Here is a 20,174-nt window from a genome sequence, read left to right as displayed (position 1 = left end):
TTTGTGTGTGGTGTAAGGAAATGGTCCAGTTTCATTCTTCTGCATGTGGCTGTCCAATTTTCCCAACACCGTTTGTTGAAGAGACTGTCTTTTTTCCATTGGACATTCTTTCGTGCTTTGTCAAAGATTAGTTGGCCATAGAGTTGAGGGTCCATGTCTGGGCTCTCTATTCTGTTCCATTGATCTATGTGTCTGTTTTTGGGCCAGTACCATACTGTCTTGAAGATGACAGCTTTGTAATTGAGCTGGAAGTCCGGAATTGTGATGCTGCCAGCTTTGTTTTTCTTTTTCAACATTCCTCTGGCTATTCGGGATCTCTTCTGGTTCCATACAAATTTTAGGATTACTTGTTCCATTTCTTTGAATAAAGTGGACGGTATTTTGATAGGGATTGCATTGAATGTGTAGATTGCCCTAGGTAGCATTGACATCTTCACAATGTTTGTTCTTCCAATCCATGAGCATGGAACGTTTTTCCATTTCTTTGTGTCTTCTTCAATTTCTTTCATGAGTATCTTATAGTTTTCTCAGCACAGATCCTTTGCCTCTTTGGTTAGATTCATTCCTAGGTATCTTATGGTTTTGGGTGCAATTGTAAATGGAATCGACTCCTTAATTTGTCTCTCTTCTGTCTTGTTGTTGGTGTATAGGAATGCCACTGATTTCTGTGCATTGATTTGATATCCTGCCACTTTCCTGAACTCCTGTATGAGTTCTAGCCGTTTTGGGGTGGAGTCTTTTGGGTTTTCCACATACAGTATGATATCATCTGCAAAGAGTGGAGTTTGACTTCCTCCTTGCCGATTTGGATGCCTTTGATTTCTTTTTGTTGTCTGATTGCTGTGGCTAGGACTTCTAATACTGTGTTGAATAGCAGTGGTGAGAGTGGACATCCCTGCCGCGTTCCTGACCTTAGGGGAAAAGCTCTCAGCTTTTCCCCATTGAGAATGATATTGGCTGTAGGTTTTTCATAGATGGCTTTTATGATATTGAGGTATGTACCCTCTATCCCTATACTCTGAAGAGTTTTGATCAAGAAAGGATGCTGTATTTTGTCAAATGCTTTTTCGGCATCTATTTAGAGGATCATATGATTCTTGTTCTTTCTTTTGTTAATGTATTGTATCACGTTGATTGATTTGCGGATGTTGAACCAACCTTGCAGCCCAGGGATAAATCCCACTTGGTCGTGGTGAATAATCCTTTTAGTGTACTGTTGGATCCTATTGGTTAGTATTTTGGTGAGAATTTTTGCATCCGTGTTCATCAAGGATATTGGTCTGTAATTCTCCTTTTTGATGGGGTCTTTGTCTGGTTTTGGGATCAAGGTAATGGTGGCCTCATAAAATCGTTTGGAAGTTTTCGTTCCATTTCTATTTTTTGGAACAGTTTCAGGAGAATAGGTATTAATTCTTCTTGAAATGTCTGATAGAATTCCCCTGGGAAGCCATCTGGCCCTGGGCTTTTGTTTGTTGGGAGATTTTTGATGACTGCTTCAATTTCCTTAGTGGTTATAGGTCTGTTCAGGTTTTCTATTTCTTCCTGGTTCAATTTTGGTAGTTCATACTTCTCTAGGAATGCATCCATTTCTTCCAGGTTATCTAATTTGTTAGCATATAGTTGCTCATAATATGTTCTTATAATTGTTTGTATTTCATTGGTGTTTGTTGTGATCTCTCCTCTTTCATTCATGATTTTGTTGATTTGGGTCATTTCTCTTCTCTTTTTGATAAATCTGGCCAGGGGTTTACCCATCTTGTTAATTCTTTCAAAGAACCAGCTCCTAGTTTCGTTGATCTGTTCTACTGTTCTTTTGGTTTCTAGTTCATTGATTTCTGCTCTGATCTTTATAATTGCTCTTCTCCTGCTGGGTTTAGGCTTTATTACCTGTGTTTTCTCTAGCTCCTTTAGGTGTAGGGTTAGGTTGTGTATTTGAGACCTTTCTTGTTTCTTGAGAAAGATTTGTATTGCTATATACTTTCCTCTGAAGACTGCCTTTGCTGTATCCCAAAGATTTTGAACAGTTGTGTTTTCATTTTCTTTGGTTTCCATGACTTTTTAAAATTCTTCTTTAAATTTCCTGGTTGACCCATTCATTCTTTAGTAGGATGCTCTTTAGCCTCCATGTATTTGAGTTCTTTCCGACTTTCCTCTTGTGATGGAGCTCTAGTTTCAAAGCATTGTGGTCTGAAAATATGCAGGGAATAATCCCAATCTTTTGGTAGCGGTTGAGACCTGATTTGTGACCTAGGATGTGATCAATTCTGGAGAATGTTCCATGGGCACTAGAGAAGAATGTGTATTCCGTTGCTTTGGGATGGAATGTTCTGAGTATGTCTGTGAAGTCCATTGGGTCCAGTGTGTCATTTAAAGTCTTTATTTCCTTGTTGATCTTTTGCTTAGATGATCTGTCCATTTCAGTCAGGGGGGGTGTTAAAGTCACCCACAATTACTGTATTGTTGTCAATGTGTTTCTTTGCTTTTGTTATTAATTGCCTTGTGTAATTGGCTGCTCCCACATTCGGGGCATAGATATTTACAATTGTTAGATCTTCTTGGTGGATAGACCCTTTAAGTAGGATATAGTGTCCTTCCTCATCTCTTATTACAGTCTTTGGTTTAAAATCTAATTTGTCTGATATAAGGATTGCCACCCCAGCTTTCTTTTGGTGTCCATTAGCATGGTAAATAGTTTTCCACCCCCTCACTTTCAATCTGGGGGAGCCTTTGGGTCTAAAAATGAGTCTCTTGCAGACAGCATATCAATGGGTCTTGTTTTTTAATCCAATCTGGTAGCCTGTGTCTTTTGATTGGGGCATTGAGCCCATTTACATTCAGGGTAACTATTGAAAGATATGGATTTAGTGCCATTGTATTGCCTGCAAGGTGACTGTTCCTGCATATTGTCTGTGTTCCTTTCTGGTCTATGCTGCTTTTAGGCTCTCTCTTTGCTTAGAGGATCCCTTTCAAGATTTCTTGTAGGGCTGGTTTCGTGTTTGCAAATTCCTTTAGTTTTTGCTTGTCCCAGAAGCTTTTGATCTCTCCTTCTATTTTCAATGACAGCCTAGCTGGATATAGTATTCTTGGCTGCATATTTTTATCGTTTAGTGCTCTGAAGATGTCATGCCAGTCCTTTCTGGCCTGCCAGGTCTCTGTGGATAGGTCTGTTGCCAATCGAATGTTTCTACCATTGTAGGTTACAGATCTTTTTTCCCAAGCCGCTTTCAAGATTTTCTCTTTGTCTCTGAGACTCGTAAGTTTTACTATTAGATGTCAGGGTGTTGACCTATTTTTATTGATTTTGAGAGGGGTTCTCTGTGCCTCCTGGACTTTGATGCCTGTTTCCTTCCCCACATGAGGGAAGTTCTCTGCTATAATTTGCTCCAATATACCTTCTGCCCCTCTCTTTCTTTTTTGGGATCCCAATTATTCTAATGTTGTTTCGTCTTATCGTATCGCTTATCTCTCGAATTCTGCCCTCGTGATCAAGTAGTTGTTTATCTCTCTTTTCTCAACTTCTTTATTTTCCATCATTTGGTCTTCTATATCACTGATTCTCTCTTCTGCCTAATTTATCCAGCAGTTAGTGCCCCCATTTTTGATTGCACCTCATTAATAGCCTTTTTGATTTCGACTTGGTTAGATTTTAGTTCTTTTATTTCTCCAGGAAGGGTTTCTCTAATAACTTCCATGCTTTTTTCAAGCCCGGCTAGTATCTTTAAAATCATGATTCTGAACTCTAGGTCTGACATCGTACTGATGTCCGTATTGAGTAGGTCCCTGGCAGATGGTACTACCTCTTGTTCTTTTTGTTGAGGTGATTTTTTTCATCTTGTCCTTTTGTCCAGCGGAGAATAGATGAATGAGAGAACAAAATGCTCACAGGTTAACAACGTCCCCAGCAAATATACTCTAAACAAATCAAAAAAGACCTGAAACCAGGGGAAAAGAAAGGGAAACAAAGAAAAAAGAAAGAGAAAAAAAAAGAAAAAGAAAAAGAAAAACACAAACCAAAAAAACCAGAACAACAACAACAAAAAAACCAGAATATGATCAAATATGATCAGGCTAGTGCATAGATCAGTGCCACACAATAGATTTTGGGTGTATTTTAGTCTGTTAGAAGAAAGTGCCTCCTAAAATTTTAAAGAAAGAATGATTTATATATGTACAAAATAAGGGTTGATACAATGAAGGGATGGGATATGACTGTAAAGATGAAAATTATAAAAAATTTTGAGAGGAATTGATAAGGTGCTTGAAAAAAGAAAGAAGAGGAGTAAAAAAAAAAAGAAAGAAAGAAAAAAAAGGGAGAGAATGTGATCAGGCAGGAGACTAGAACAAAACCATACACTAGAGATTTAGGGTATATTTTGATCTGTTAGAAGAAACTGTATCTCAAAATTTTAAAGAGAGAACAACTTATATATAGATATGCCAAAAATAAGGGTAACTACTATGAAGGGATAGAATACGACTCTAAAAATGAAAAATAAAAAAATTTTTTTTAAAAGGGATTGATAAGATGTTGGTTGGAAAAGGGAAAAAGAAATATTAAAAAAAAAACAGTTAAAAAAATTAACTCTGAAAGTCTGATGAATTATGGTTAAAAAGCCATGAATTCTATGTGCAGTATTCCCCTAGCGCTGGAGTTCTTCCATTCTCCTTGATCCGTAAACTTGGTCTTGGTGGGCTGTTCGTGCTGATCTTCTGGGGGAGGGGCCTGTTGCCGTGGTTCCCAAATGTCTTTGCCGGAGGCGGAATTGCCCCGCCCTTGTCGGTCTGGGCTAAGCAAGCTGCTCGGGTTTGCTCTCGGGTGCTTTTGTTCCCTGCAAGCTCTCGGTACAGCTTTGGAGGACGAGAGCGAAAATGGCGGCCTCCCAATCTCTGCCTGGAGGAGCCCAGAACTCGGGGCCCCGCTCCTCAGTGCGCCCCCAGAGGAAAGCAGTCAGTCACTCCCGTGTCCCAGTTTCCAGCCGCACTCCGTGCTCACCCGGCCTGTGACCGAGTGTTTCTATGTCTGGCACCCGACCCTGTGTGGAGTCTCCAAACCCAGCAGATCCCTGCAGTGCGCTCCCGCGCCGCTCCTCCCGGGCGAGGAAGGGGAGTCTCCCCGGCTCTGCCGCTTGTTGGGTCCCTGCTGGAGGAGCAGTGGCCCGACTGTGTCGCCAGTCACAGTTTATGGCAACCCCGAGCTGAGAGCCCGCGCCTCGGCTCCGTCTCTGCAGCCGGCTTCCCCGCTCCGATCCCTGGGAGCTCTGCCGCCCTCAGGAACCCCCGGTCTTTCTGTGACCCCGAGGGTCCTGAGACCACACTGTCCCGTGAGGGTTCCACCCCCCGCTTAGCCACTGGAGCGACGTCACTCAGCGGAGCCGACTCCTAAAAGTTCCGATTTCGTGCTCCGCGGCTCTCTCACTTGCCAGAAGCGGCCGACGGAGGCCCCTCCCCCGCCGTCTATCCTCCCGAATATCGCCTTGGATTCACTTCTCCGCACGTCCTACCTTCCAGAAAGTGGTCGCTTTTCTGTTCAGAGAGTTGTTGCTATTCTTTTCTTCAATCTCCTGTTAAGTTCGTAGGTGTTCAGAATGGTTTGATCCCTATCCAGCTGAATTCCTGAGACCGGACGAAATGCAGGTCTCCTACTGCTCCGCCATCTTCGAAATACTCCATTCTTGATTCATGGGTGACCTCTTCTTTTATTCTGGCTTATGTAGGGCCTTGGTCCTAAACTTACCAACCTCTCTTTGTTCTCATTTTCAAGTTTGGGGCTCAGTCTGCCCTGACTCAATGTCCCTCAGCATCCAGCATTCTGGGATAGAAGCTCTGGAAGCAGCAGCGACACTGGGGATATCATGAAGTGTTCTGGCACCAATGAGGCCCATACACTGTCTCTAAATTCCTGATCGATGCTGTTGGTTCTTAGCCTTCTGGCATCTCAGACCATATCTCTGGCTCCAGGTCTAGGAACCCACCTCCCTGACAATCTCTGGACTCCAACCTGAGGTCGAGGCAGCTTATGAACATGTGTCATATTTGATCACTTGTACTTAGCACAGTACTCCAAGCCTACCAGGGAAATGAGAGCAAACTCTGCTCTGAGCTTGTGAGATTCTTCCCTACTCTTATCCCTGCTCCCCTGTGTATGGGGATATTTATGCCTCTGTGGCTGGATTTCTCCCTGAATTCTCCTCCCCGCTCATAATGAAGGACATGAGGAATCCTCTCTGGGTCACAGGTCTCTGGGAAAACAAGCTCATCACTGCTGGGTCAAAGGGCCCAGGATATGGATGCCATCCGATGCATAGAAGGCAGGAGCAGGGGACCCAAAGAGGCTTGTCTGGTGCATTCAAGATGCTGCCAGCACAAATTCACAGCTAAGTGCTTCCTCCACCACGTGGACCAGATCACAAGTGATACCCAGGTATGCAACCTTGCTTTCACGTTCTGTTCAAGATGGCCCTTTCCTGGGGTCATTCTTCTGCAAGTTCATTGGTGAAGCCCTGGTGACAAGTTTGTAGAGGGAATAAAGAGAAGAGGGGGGCAGATGAGACCCTCCGTTTAGGATCTCTTTCCTTTGACCTGACACTAAGACGGTATTCCCTAGGGTGGTGATGGGAGACAATTGGAGGGACAGACCCTGCATTCTGTACAGAGTTGCTTTCCTGCAGACCCCAACCCCTCTGTCCTTCTACCAAGTTTTGCACATTCATTGGCCTCTTCATTTCAGTGAAATCTTTCCCAGTTGGTTCCTTGGCCCCATCAGCGAAAAGTTAGCTGGTAGGTTTGTCTGGTGTGCCATCCTCCTCCTGGCTGGGATGCCAGTTATCCCACGAGGTGAAAGAAATTGCCCCATTCCCGTATATCATGAATGTTTGCTCAGTCCACTGTGGAAATTCTGAATAGGTCTGGGCCTTCAGTGGATGCGTCACACTTCTCATTTTCTTCTCCTGGAGCAGCAGCTACTTCACAGGGACAGATGGGACAGATGTCTCCTCTCCCCGCTGGCATCACATCCTGATCCCCGATTATTTGCCCTTTGTTTCTGTAACTCTGGCCAGGCGCTGGGCCTGACATCTTCGCAGCCCTTGAGGGAGGAAAGAGCAGGAGGTTGAGAGGTGCCACCCAGGATGTCCTGGGGACTCCCACTGGCAACCCCTCCATGCCTATAATGGGAGGGATGGAATCCCTTAAAAAAGAAACGCAGTGGGGACAAGTATGAGAATGCATAGGTGACTTCCTAAAATATCTTTAATCGTGGAAGGAAAATGTCCTCTTGAGTTTATGGTGCCTCGTATTCGAATGCGGCACAATAGCTAGAGCCCCAGGGGCTAGACTGTGAGCAGGACAGGATTGCACCAGTGCGTATTTCTGGAACTTTCCTTTTCTTGGATTTCTCCCTTTATGGAGAGGCTTAAGCAGTACAAATAGCTTCCCAGGTTTCCCTCAATATTGAAAGTGTTTAAAGAAAATGACAGGCTCTTTAATAGTGACTTCAAAATTCGTCGTGAAGGCTCTTGTTTCTGGAACCTATCAGGGCGTGTCTGTGCAAAACAGACTATGAACAGCCCCTCAGAGCGTTTCCTGCACGTGTGCCTCAGTAGGGTTTGGAGGCTGGTGTGGTGCGCTGAGTACTGGTCCCCAAAGATATCCAGTTTTAATCATTGGAAGTTGTGACTGTTACCTTATATGGCAAAAGGGACTTTGCGGATGTGATTAAGGATCTTGAGGTGGGGACTCTGTCGTTTAATTTTATGTGCTGACTTCACTGGCCACGGGGAGCCCAGATTCAATGTGATTTCCTGGTGTTTCTGTGAGAGTGTTTCCAGATGAATTCCAGGGATTAGTATTTGAACCCATGGACTCAGTAGTGTGGTTGCCCTCCCCCATGTGGGTGGGCATCTTCCAATCCACTGAGGGCCCAAAGAGAACAAAAGGCTGAGGAAGGAGGAATTTGCCCTTTATTTTTTCCTGTCTCACTGTTGAGCTGGGACATCTCATGTCATCTCCTTCTGTTCTCAGACTGGGATTTGCAATATCAGTTCCCTTGGTTCTTGGGTCTTCAGCCTCAGACTGAATCACATCAGCTTTCCTGGGTCTCCAACTTGCAGACTGTGCAACTTCCTAATCTCCAGAATCACATGAGCCAATTCCTCATAATCACATATTTATGTGGATCTATATATCTCCTGTTGGCTCTTCCAGAGAACCCTGACTAATACAAAGGGATATTATCCTGGATCATCTGATGCTCCACAAATGTATTGATGAGTGTCCTTTTAAGAGGAAGGTGGAGGCAGACGTGTGGACAGAAAAGGAGAAAGAGATGTGACCACAGCGCAGCGATTGGCATCATGTAGCTACCAGCCAAGGAATGCTTGTGGCCTTTAGCAGCTGGAAGAGCAAGGAATCTGATTCTCCCCTGGAACCTCCAGAAGGAGCCAGCCCACCGACCTCCTTGATTTCAGCCCTGTAAACCTCATTTTGGAATCTGGGCTCCCAGAACTGTAAGAAAATAATTTTCTATTATTTTAAGCCCCTAATTTTATGATAAGTGGTTACAGTGACAGTAGGAATGTGATACAGCTGGGTACCATTTTGAGATCTTCTCCAAGTATCATGCCCTTTTAATTTGTACTGTACAAGCTTCCTTTGTGTTCATGCCCTCCCACTGATAAACCTCAGGTGTACAGGGAATTAGCCTTTAATATTCTCCAGTAAATTCACTTTGGTTTTATAGGTTGCAAATTATGTCTAATTCAAATGATCATTTCTTAATCTGAAACAATTGTATTTTTATGTATGTATCACGACTGATTGTGTGGGCAAATTATTGTAGAACAAATTAAATAGGATAGTGATTCCTATACCTAGGAATGCCTAAAAATCCCTCAGTAATAGATCACTAAACAGAAACCCTCTGTTTACATCTTGGAGGAAGCACCCAGCACCTTCCATTGATTTCCATGGGTCCTCTCCCTTGTGGACCCCAAACAATGGGGATTGGCTCCCCATCTAACACAAATCCCTGTCTGGTGGGAGGCCTCCTACCCTGTTTTTCACCTGTAGGCATTTTATTGTTATCATTCAGCTTCTGAGGATATGCTGATTTCAAAACATGCTTATAACAACAGATACATCATTTTTAAAATCTCTTCCCCCCAATACCTGAGGCTTTTCCCCAATTGACCAGGGGTTCACATGCTTGTAGTTTCTAAATATGTTGTATCTTATAGTGGAAATGTTCTGTTTATTTCCTGCTCCATAGCACCTCTCATTCTGAGCCTTTATAGGAACCTATTGACTGGGAGAAGTGGAAGTTACCATTTGCTCATGGACCAAAGAGGTGGGCGCTATAATGAGTGGCCCAGATTCCGTGAAAGTCATGTCACCCCTGACGCTGGAGGTACAGACAGTCTTCCCCTTGTCAGTGCTCTCTTGAAACTGACTTCCCAGAGGGGATTTGCCCTCTCAAAGTCAAGCCCCTTCCCAGGGCAGCCCGTATGCAGCGATTGGTGAATGCACCAATAGATAGCCCAGGCTGTCCGGCTGCAATGTGGGAGCCCCTGAAAGACTGTTCCAGTTCCAGGCCCCTCCCCGCCCCAAGTTGGCTAAGACTGCACCACAGCTCCAACCAGGGCAACCCAGGATGAGCTTCTCAGATCTGCCTGCCTAAGGAAACCTGCCTCCAGGATGCCAGCACCTGGCAGCCTCCAGGCACAGGTGTCTCCAGCATCTGCCTTAGCTTTCTAGTTGAGGCTGTGTGCTTCCGGGGCAGCTGTCTGGCAGTGACTGAGCATGTCAGCGTGCAAGGGCTTGCCGGTTTTGCAAAGCTGGGATTCCTCTGTGCTTACCTCTGCTCTGGAGCTCCCCATGTGGAAGGCTGAGATCTTCTTCTCAACTGCTACTCTGAGTTCAGAGACTCCAGCTCTCCAATCCTCCTTCGTGACGCTTCTCCCTTCTCAGAGGACACACCTGCACTGCTGTCTGTAGGCTCCCCCTGCTGCCTCCTGCTCTCTCCCCTTTGTTCTTCTCAGGCACTGTCTTCCTTTCATCTCTCTCTGACTTGGTGAGTGCCCCTGGAAGAGGCTGACGTGTCACACCACTGGGTCTCATTCCCTGATCCCGCTCCTTCTCACCCCTGCATGGGGCAGGGGTGATGCCAACAGCACCCCCCAATGCCTTTATGTGCTCACTTCCACCTCAGCATCAGCGTCCAAGGAGAACGAGCCCGCAAGCGGTGGCATCAGGAGGGTGCCCAAGTAGCCTGCTTGGCCTGAGACTGAGGGGTGTCTCGGGACAGGGAGCAATCAGGGCTAAAACGGGGACAGGCTTGGGCTATTCTACGTGTAGAACCATCTGGAAAAGGAGACACAGAAGTGGGATTCCAACTGGGGGGAGCAGGGACGGGAGTACACAGAGCAAAGCAGTTCAAATTTTTACTGGAGCCAAACAGGGATGATTTACCTGTAGGAAGAAATGCAAAAGCAGGGCTGTGTGCCGGGCGTTCGAGAAATCTAAAGAGAAGAGTACTTTTAAGGAATGTGGGGACAACCCTACTGCTTTCATTGTAGTGAGTGTTGCTAAGTGCAACTAATAATTTGCAAAAGTGAAAAGCCTGGGAGTAAAAATCGTCAAGGACAAGGTAAGAGTGAAAGCCAGAAATCCTCCTGGTTGGTTGAAAAAGACTCTTAATCTGCGCAGACAGAAGTCAGGGAAAGCTGAGGCCCAGAACTTAGTCCTAACAGGAGCAGACCTCCAGAAAACAACGACCTCTCTACTGGGCAGCTTTACTATGCCCCAGTCAGGGCCCTGAATGGATTACTACAGGGTCCTGAGTCATAAGAACAGGCTACGTGGATCCAAGCGCCTGATATATTCCCCTGATATATCCAAGCTGACAGAAGCGGCCCCTCTTAATCATTAGGGCCCATCCTTACCTTCTGAACTTTGCTTGAAGCTGGGGCAGAAGCTTGGGTCCTGTGAAATAATACTCATCACCCCCAGCACCCCAGGATCCATCCCTTCCTGCCATGTAGGCCTGTGGGCCACTAAGTAAGATATGTCACCACAACACCTGGACAGGAGTGTGCAGGGCCTGCTGGGAGAGGATTAGGAGCTGCAGAACCAGCCAACACATGTGGTCAGACCTGGAAGAGCATGCATGGGGCTGGATTGTGAGGGTGTAGGATCAGTGGGCAAAAGCTCATATCGGATGAGGGAAGTTTACCCACTAGAAGCACTCTCAACTGGCAAGGATTTTGAGACAGTCCGCAAGCTCTCTGCCCGGATGACAACCCTTAGAAAGACTGAGAAAATGATGGCTTCAGAAACATCTAGCAGGAGTGGCTCTACCAGGTAAGGGGAGGTGATCCTCAGGAGGGCCTGGAAGACACAACATTTCCTTGAGCAATGAGGAATATGCTGCCAGAGAAGCACCTCTTTGAGAAGTTCAGGGGGTGGCTCTCCTCTAGGTCAGGGCCAGGTGGGGGAGGCAGGGAAGGAAGAGCCTCAGAGATAGCAATAGGGAATGGCAGGACCCGGAAGGGACATAAACATGTTGGTGAAGCTTAACCGTAGAAGTCAAGTGAATGGCAAAGGGGGAGGTACCAGCAAGCGCGCCTGACCTTGGGAGGTGTTGGAAATGGTAAAGAGCCCTCGGGACAAGACAGATGGGCCACCAAGAAAGGTACTACTCACCCTGTGATCAGAACAAGTAGGGAAGGGGGCCAGGAGCCTGAGAGCCAACCCCAATAATAAGTTTCCTAGAAAGCCAGATCTGCAATGTCATAATTCTGGAGTAGAGTACTGACTTCCTGTATGAGTTTCCTGTGGCAGCTGTGACGTATCACAGACTAGATAGAAGTTATCAAGAGAAAGTTATCCCCTCACAGTTCTGGAGGCCAGGTCTGAAATTACCAACACTGGGTGGAAATCAAGCTGTAGGTGGAGGCCACACTCCCTCCAGAGGCTCGAAGAATGGATCCATTCCTTGCCTTTTCCAATTGCTGTTGGCAGCCACTATTCCTTGACTTGTGGCTCCATCACTCTAATATCGGCTTCCTCCTTCATATGGCCATCTCGTGTGTGTGTGCGCTCATGTGCACGTGTGTGTGCACACACGCGCGTGTGTGTGTGTGATGTCCCTGTGTGTCTGTCTCATAAGAACATTTGTGATGTAGTTTATGGCCCACCCAAATAACCTAGGAACTCTTCCTGTCTAAAGATCCTTAATTTAATCATATCTGCATAGGCTCTCTCTCCAAATGTGATAACAATTACAGGACTTGTAAATGATTATACCTAATAGCTTTGGGGCCACCAGTCAGCTCTTGACTCCCCATGTAAAACTTTGTGTTAAATAAAAAAATCACGTATCTCTTCATGGTTGGAACCAGAGTCTGAGATTGTCCAGACAGGGCTCCCCTCTGACAAGGGGTCCTTGAAGCTGGACCCTCAGGCTGAGGCTCCTTTGAGCACTGTCCAGCTTCTTCTCACCTGCTGAGAAGACAAAATCTTTTCCAGGGTTCCTGGAACCTCCTCAGTTTCCCCCCTCTTGAGTTTTATGTCAGACATTTAAAACTCCAAAATGTTTCTCTTTGTCCCATTTGTCTCCTGCATGTCTAATACCAGGATTGGCTTCAGTATTTATCCAACATTCCTCTTGCTCTGAACTGAGGCTCCCAGGCAGTGATTCATTGACAAGTGTCCCCAGGCAAGCTGGTGGTCCTGAGGGGGGGAGTGTGGTAGGTAACAAATTCCACTCTAGGTGGAGCTTCAGGAACTGACCCATGGAGCATGGAGTGGATTACATGGAACATTAGGGGTGGAGGGTGGAGAGCAAATTCTATTTTATTTGGGAAGGAGAGGGACGAAGGGTGGAAGGGAAGCTGAGCAGATTCCCTACTCTTCCTCCTTATCTTTGCTGTTGGGCTGTCCCAGCTAAGCCACCAGGGGGCAGCAAGAGCCTAGATTTGGGGACTGCAATGAGCTCTCCCCCCCACCCCCCAAAGTCCTGTCTCAACAGGTCTCTTCTTCAGGTCCATGGGAGATTTCAAGGGCTTCTTTCTCCCCAGTCACTCCTAAGGGGAAAAACTTCTAAGTCCCTTGTCCCCACTCTGTACCTTCTCCACACAGGACATTCAACACCCCTAGGACTCAGTCCCGGACCAAATCTGAGGCCACTGCAGAGGCTAGGGACAGAGAGATGTGTGAACATCCACCCTAAGGAAAGGTGCAGAAGGAATGCTGCGTTCCCAGCCAGGCTTTGGTTTCTGGCAAAGGGGCTACTGGAGGGTTTCCTCGGTTCTGCTGGAAACCTCTGCTCACCCTCTTCATTCGGAGCAGGGATGAATAAATCCTCAGCCTGCTCTGCAGCCAGAATTGTGTTTTCCAGGAAGGGGGAAAGTGGGAAAGAGCAGGTCCTCTGCCCCTTCCCTCCTCCAAGCCATGGGTGACTGCAGAGAGAGACCAAGACAGTAAAAGCAGAGCACTGAGTGTGGTGTTTGACGGGGTGACATATGACAAAACTGCATTTCTATTTGTAGTTTCAAACCCAGCTAGGAATATTTTTTTCTAACATACCTGAATACAGCCTGGAGATTCTTTGGGCAAATTCCTTTGCTTAGCTTCCCTACCTCAACTTTTTCCTTGATTCATTCTGAAAACAGAATTACTGACCCAGCTGTTGGGGCACATTTCTGTTCTCAGAAAGAACCAGACATGTGAGGTATGAGAATATGGACATTTCAGACAGAGGCGTAGCCTGTGCAAAGGCACTGAGGTAGAGGGAATATGACTAATGAAGGAATAGAAAGAAATTTAATGGGCTAGGGAATGGTCCACTGGGGACTCAGAGGAGGGAGACTCATGGGGATCTGTGGGCAGCAGATAGATCACATCATGACTGAAAGCCTAGTGAAGAGGGTATTTTGTAAGTGAAAAGAGAATTGATTTGAGGATTTTCCATAATTTATACATGAGTTTTCCAGTCAGTCCTACTTAAAGTTTTTACCTCAAACAGATTCTTTTCTAGAAAGCACAACTAAGTTAAGCAACTCTCTGTCTATGAAAGAAACTTTACTTCAGGAATGTGCATAGCTTGGAAGTGAGGCTTTCTCAATGTGCACAAAGACGACATTAAGAAGAAAGTCCCACGTTCCCTGTGACACCAAAACATGCCCTGAGGAGAGGTCCCTGGAGCTGGGTGCTCAGGCTAAACCTGGCCCCATGCCCTTCTCCCAGTTCCTCAAACACTAGAATTCACCTCCTGCTTTCCGCTAGGTGTTTCTCAATCCTACAGAGCTTTCTCTTCCTCAGGCAATATTTTTTTTCTTTCTACGTTTTGAGAAGCCAATCTATCTTTACCTGTTCTCATTTTTCTCACCCAGCCTTCCTACTGGGGTTGGTTTATTTAACAGCTAATGTTTCCTCAGCTCTGAGCCCAGAGATGCCTCACAAGCAATACCCTCGCGCCAAGGCTTTGGGTGGGACATGCTGAATAATTGTGAGGTGAGCGCTGGGCCACCTGGTGTGGTAGTGGCACAGTCCATTCTGGAGGAAGTCACTGGAACAAAGGAAATGCACTTCCAGGGGATAGAAGACATCAGAGGGCCTGGCACTGAGCTGGATGGGGAAGGAGGAAAGACTGGAGTGGGAGCCGAGAAGGGATTTGGAAATCCCTCCCTCCTACTCAGCTGCCTTCCCTGGTGCCTGGGATGCACCTTCTGAGGCCACCAGGGAGCAGCAAGGGCCTGGATTTAGAGAAGGAATTTTCTATGGCTTAAGCTGTCCACAGTTGCTTCTCACTGAGCCCCTCTGAGGTCCCAAAGTGTTGTGCCCCCCAAATCATCTTCTCAGAGGGCTAAAGAATAACCCAGGGCTCAGTCACAGACCTCAGTCTCCCACCACAGAGACAGAGGACGGAGTGATGTATGATATCCTGAGGGCATAAGAAGAGTTGAGGGGGGAATCATGGCCTCCAGCTCTGCTTTTAGGCCAGGAAATGGGGCAACTGGATCTCAGTTAGTCAGCTTGGTACCCTGTCCCCATCTTTGTGTCACACACTGTGGAGGAGAAGCCTGGGATTTCTCACGCAGGAACCACTGGATTCTCACCACAGGAAATGTAAGGATATCTGTGGGTTGGATCTATTTCCAGGGCACTGTCATGGGCTCAGTATGACCCGACTGACAACATGTTTAAGAGTTTTAAGTTTTGACTAACCTCTGCTGCCCAGGGATGCTCAAGTTTCTAGAATAAAGGGTCAGGCCAGAGGGGATGAGGAGAGGCAGGTCAGGAAGCACATTTGCATGGAGGCCCCTCCATCTTCTGAGGCAGGGGGAGGAGATAAGAGAGGTCTGGGGGAGCCAGACCAGGGTTGGGGTCTCAGAAGGCAGTGCTCTTGGGGCATCTCCACCATGGTCTGGGTTCTGGTCTTCCTCACTCAGGATACAGGTGACGCCTTCATGAAAGGGACCCGGGAAACATCTGGATGGATCCTTTGTCTCCTCTGAGCCCTCACCTGGGACCCTAGCACTGAACTCACCAGAATGTGTTCTTCCTTTTTTCAGGGTCCTGGGCCCAGTTTCCCCTGACTCAGCCTCCCTCAATATCCAGGGCTCTGGGACAGACAGTCACCATCTCCGGTGCTGCAAGTAGCAGTGACATTGGGCATTATAATGAAGTTGCCTGGTACCAACATCACCCAGGCACTTCTCCCAAATTCCTGATTTTTATGTAAATTCTTAGCCCTCAGGGATCCCTAATCCATTCTCTGGCTCATCTCTGGCCTCCAGGCTGAGGATGAGGCTGATTACTGTTGCTCACATAGAGCCAATGGCGTTTACCACAGTGATCCAAGTTCATGGGGGAAATGAGAGCCCGGTGCACACAGGCTCGCTCCTTGCTCTGAAGATGCTTCCCGCCCCGTGCAGAGGGAGCTTCCTGCAATGTGGCCTTGAGAATTCAGTTCTTTAAGCCTCTCTAGCCTCCTCCAATGACATGCAAAATAAGACATTCCGTTATTGAATTTTCAAGGGACAGAGTCAACTTCTTTGTGTGATTTGTTCCTAGGAGGCAATTCCTTTTAAAACGTCAGCGATGGGAGCAGAGTAGTGGAGACCCCAGCTAAGTGTACTCCCGCTGTTCTTGGAGAAAGTCTTACTCTAAATTCTTCCAGTGCTCACACTGGTAGGAGAGAGGGTGGGTTTCCTTGTGGCCTGTGATCCAACAAAACTTCACCAGTGAAGTAGGACGTCTGGGGATTTTACAAAGTGAAGACAACCTATGGAGTGGAAGAGAATATTTATAACATATACATCCCATAAGGGGTCATTATCCAAAATTTCTAGGGAAAATAAATTGCTTACAACTTCATGCCAGGAGGTAGGTTTCCAACTTGGAGCCGGGTTCCCAGTGATGTTAGGCCCCTGCTCTTCTTCCCAAAGAAACTGTAAATGGGGACACTGTCTTCCTTGATGTTTTCTTTTCAAAGCAAAGAGCCTCAGGTCTTTGAGAAAAAGATTCCTTGGTTGTAAACCTGACAAGAGTCTTATTTACCTATGAACAAGACGTGTATATAATTTAAGGGAGGCAGAGAAAGAATTTACAACTCATGTTTTCTAAGGTAAAAGGAAAGGAGGGGGCGGCCTTCCTTTCTTTGTGATCAGAGACAATTCCTTCCCCTCCCCCGCCCCCATTCTTAGATTGTCTTTACTATTACACAGTCAAGGCACATTTCTAGGGAATTACTCAGGAGGCAGCCTGGCATATTCCTGCCTTGTCTTTGTGCCTCCAAACCATTCCACATTCAGGCTCATCTTTTCTTCCTTTTCCCCCGCCTTCTGGATCTTCCCTGAACATGCTGGGGTGAGCTGGGAGGGAGGTCACAGACCTCAGCTTCATCAGAACCACTGGAGAGCAGTTTTGTCCAGCCATTGGCTCTTTTTCTTTTCCAGTAGTTTTCTCATGGAATCTGTGTGTATTTATTTCCATGGAGAGCAAAATCCCCAGGAGGGCAGTTCTTTCCCCTTTTTCCTCCAGTTACTCATGGCAACTTTCTCTTTTATATTTGTTCACAGTCTGCTCTATGTAAAGGAGAGGAAAAGTGCTCAGGTATATTAGAGTTTGTTTTCCAAAATTTTTTTTTTATTTGACAAAGAGAAAGAGAGAGTACAAACAGGGGGAGCGGCAGGCAGAGACAGAGGGAGAGGGAGAAGCAGGCTCCCTGCTTAGCAGGGAGCCTGATGTGGGGCTCAATCCCAGGACCCTGGGATCATGACCTGAGCCGAAGGCAGACGCTTAACCATCTGAGCCACCCAGGCGCCCCTCCAAATTCTTTTATTATGAAGCTTATCATAGCTAAACAAGAGTGCATAAAATATTTACAGTTTTAGAAAGAATAATAAATGGAAAACCCATCTACTCACTCAAAGCATAGCCATCTTAAAAAACAAAAAAACAAACACAGCCACCTACCCAATCTAGAATTAGCTAGTATACTGACTTTGGCGTTAATCATCCCTTTCATCTTCTATCCATTGTTGGCACCAAGGTATGCATCCCCAAACTTTTGGGAATTTGAAACAGTGAGTCAAAAGCAACAAACTAGCTGAGAAAGGAAAGGACAATGTGTCCATTAGTGGAGAACCCAGGAGACATTAAGCTTAAGAGAGCCTCAAGGTCAGTGTTGGTTGAGCTTCCTGGGAGTTTAGCACATCACCTACTGAAGAGGCCCTGGGAAAAGATGAGGGACCTCTAGAACTGGGCATCTGGTCTTGTTCTACGTGAGCCAGTTATTAAATATCTGGCAGAAATACTGTCAGAGGTAAGGACTCCCGAGTTCTCTGCTATCTGGCTCAGCATTTTCTCCCAGAGGAGTCCCTGAACCCTTCTCTGCGAGGGAGAGAGAGGGAGTCCTCTTGACTGATCATGACATTGGTGCCTTGTCATGTCAAGACAAACCTAGATCAGACTGGAAAGTACCAAAAAGGAAACCAGGCTAGAGACACACAAGCATTTCAAGTTGCTTTCAGTGTTGCCAGCCCCTTAGTGATGTCAGTTTCCTCATGGATGAGCTTTTTGGTTTCATGAGGAAGAGTCTGAAAAGGGGATGATTGCCTGAGGGAGGTCGTCCCAGATTTCAACATCTATATAAGCCCCATGTTCTCATCCTAATAGCATACCGCCAACTCTACTTGGATTCCCCTAATCCAACTCTACTTGGATCCCCCTGATCCAGACAGGTGTGTTTTATGCTCTGCTGAGACAAATCTGTTTGGGGAGGGGCGGGTAGAACATGGACTATTAGGCTTACTACAGTAGGGAGAAGGGATGTGGAGACTTATCTTCTTATGTAATAACTTGCACTCATTCTAATTTTTGCATTCATCACCACCATCATTTCCATACTCGTGACCAGTTGAGAATCATGAGGGAACAAAATTCCTTGGTTGATGTTTTACTAAGAAATGAATAGTTGCTCAAGTCAAACACTTGTCCGGAAAAGGGTCCACACAACCAAGAATCAGATAAAATGTGCCTTGACGTGGTTTTCTTCATGTTTCTTGTCCTTCGGCTTTGCTCAGCATCTGGAAGCACATGTTTCCTTCTATTTCTCTTTGTCTCCTCTTTTAGGATCCTACTATTATTTTGGGGGCACTTGAGGAAGTTCCACAGTTCCTTGACAATTTTTGATCTCTAAAAATTTTTTCCCTCCGTATTTTAGATTGCATACTTTTCCTTGCTATGACCCTGAGGTCACTAGTGTTTTATTTTCCAGTCTGTAGTCAGTTCCATATAGTGTACTTTTTACATGTGCTTCATTATGTCTCCTATTTCTTGGCTGAGATGTTTTATCTCTACAGTAATTATCAGAGAAATTCTTCTTTTTTTGTCAACTTTTAAGCAGCTGGTTTAAAGTCTTTGTGAGAAAATCCAAATTAACTGTCATATTGGGCTAAGTATCTCTAAATTTCTTTTTCATGCCATTTGAGATTTTCCTTTTTTCATATATTGAGTAATTTTGGCACCTGTCCGAATCTATCCAGTGTTATGAAACCATGATTCCTGTGTAAATCCCAAGTGAAGGTTTTGTTTTAGCAGATACTTGACCCAATCAGTTCCAGGCTCCTAGTTTCCAAAAGCCTTCTGTGGAATGTGATTTCTGTGTCAGAAAGTTTGCAAAACCCTTGTTCTGCTATTTGCATCTGTCCTAAGTGGAAGCTACACAGTGAGCTCCACAGGTCACATCTGGGATGTCAATGGAAGTCCCTTCCTCAGATCTGTTCCCCACATCTTTCATCCTCCTTAGCGTCAGACACTGCATAAGTGCAACTTAGAGATGAACCAAGAACTCATAAACAATTTACAGCATTGCTTTTCCAGGCTACTCTCTCTCTACCATCTCCCCAGTATTTCCAGTTCCCTGGAACTTCCTTTTGGTTTTGTGGACAGAAACCTGGATCTTTGGCTTCTCTCCACTGCTGTGCAATTCTCCTAACAGTGCTGATGTCTGGGCCATGTTGCACGAAGACAGATAGGATTGTGTTTTGGGCCAAAATCCTAAAGTGAGAAAAGCAAGTTCCCAAATCCACTACCGTTATTTCTCTCAATGTAGAAGTATTCCCTTTGGGAAGGGGCATAGAGAAGGAGAAGAATAAAGTATAAAAGAAAAGAAAAAGTGCATATCCAATCTTGCTCTGAGTATTAGAAGTCATCTTTCTCACATGTCAAGCTAGGACAATAGGGTATTTCCGGATCTCTTTCTGTCTCAAGCTGGTGCCTGGTCATGGCTGCCAGTTGCCTTGAGGGCAGTTTGCAAGACTCTTAAACAAAAATAGGAAAGTCAGCATTGTTTATAAGTTCCTTGCAATGTCAATGTCATTCCCAATCTGCCTTGTAGGAGTTTGTTCTAGGGATTCAAACAGTTCCCACGTGCATTATGTCCAGGTTTACGGCAGCATTCATTGATGGAATGCTGGTGTCTGCTTACTATGTCTTAAAGGGAACCTGAGCTGGATAATAGTACTTCCAATTTGGGCAATGTTTCCTGTTGAACCAGGCATTAGAGAAGAGGGAAAATTGAAAAGCAATTTTAAAACTTTCACAGAAAAGAAATAGGAAGAGATATTCCACAATGCTTCTTTTCCTTCAGTGTTCGAAGGTCACAGAGATAT

Source organism: Eumetopias jubatus, unplaced genomic scaffold (assembly GCF_037043125.1).
Source record: "Eumetopias jubatus isolate StellerSeaLion01/CBP00866 unplaced genomic scaffold, mEumJub1_p1.0 scaffold_16, whole genome shotgun sequence".
In the NCBI taxonomy this organism is placed as follows: domain Eukaryota; kingdom Metazoa; phylum Chordata; class Mammalia; order Carnivora; family Otariidae; genus Eumetopias; species Eumetopias jubatus.
Note: the sequence above shows the minus strand (reverse complement) of the source record.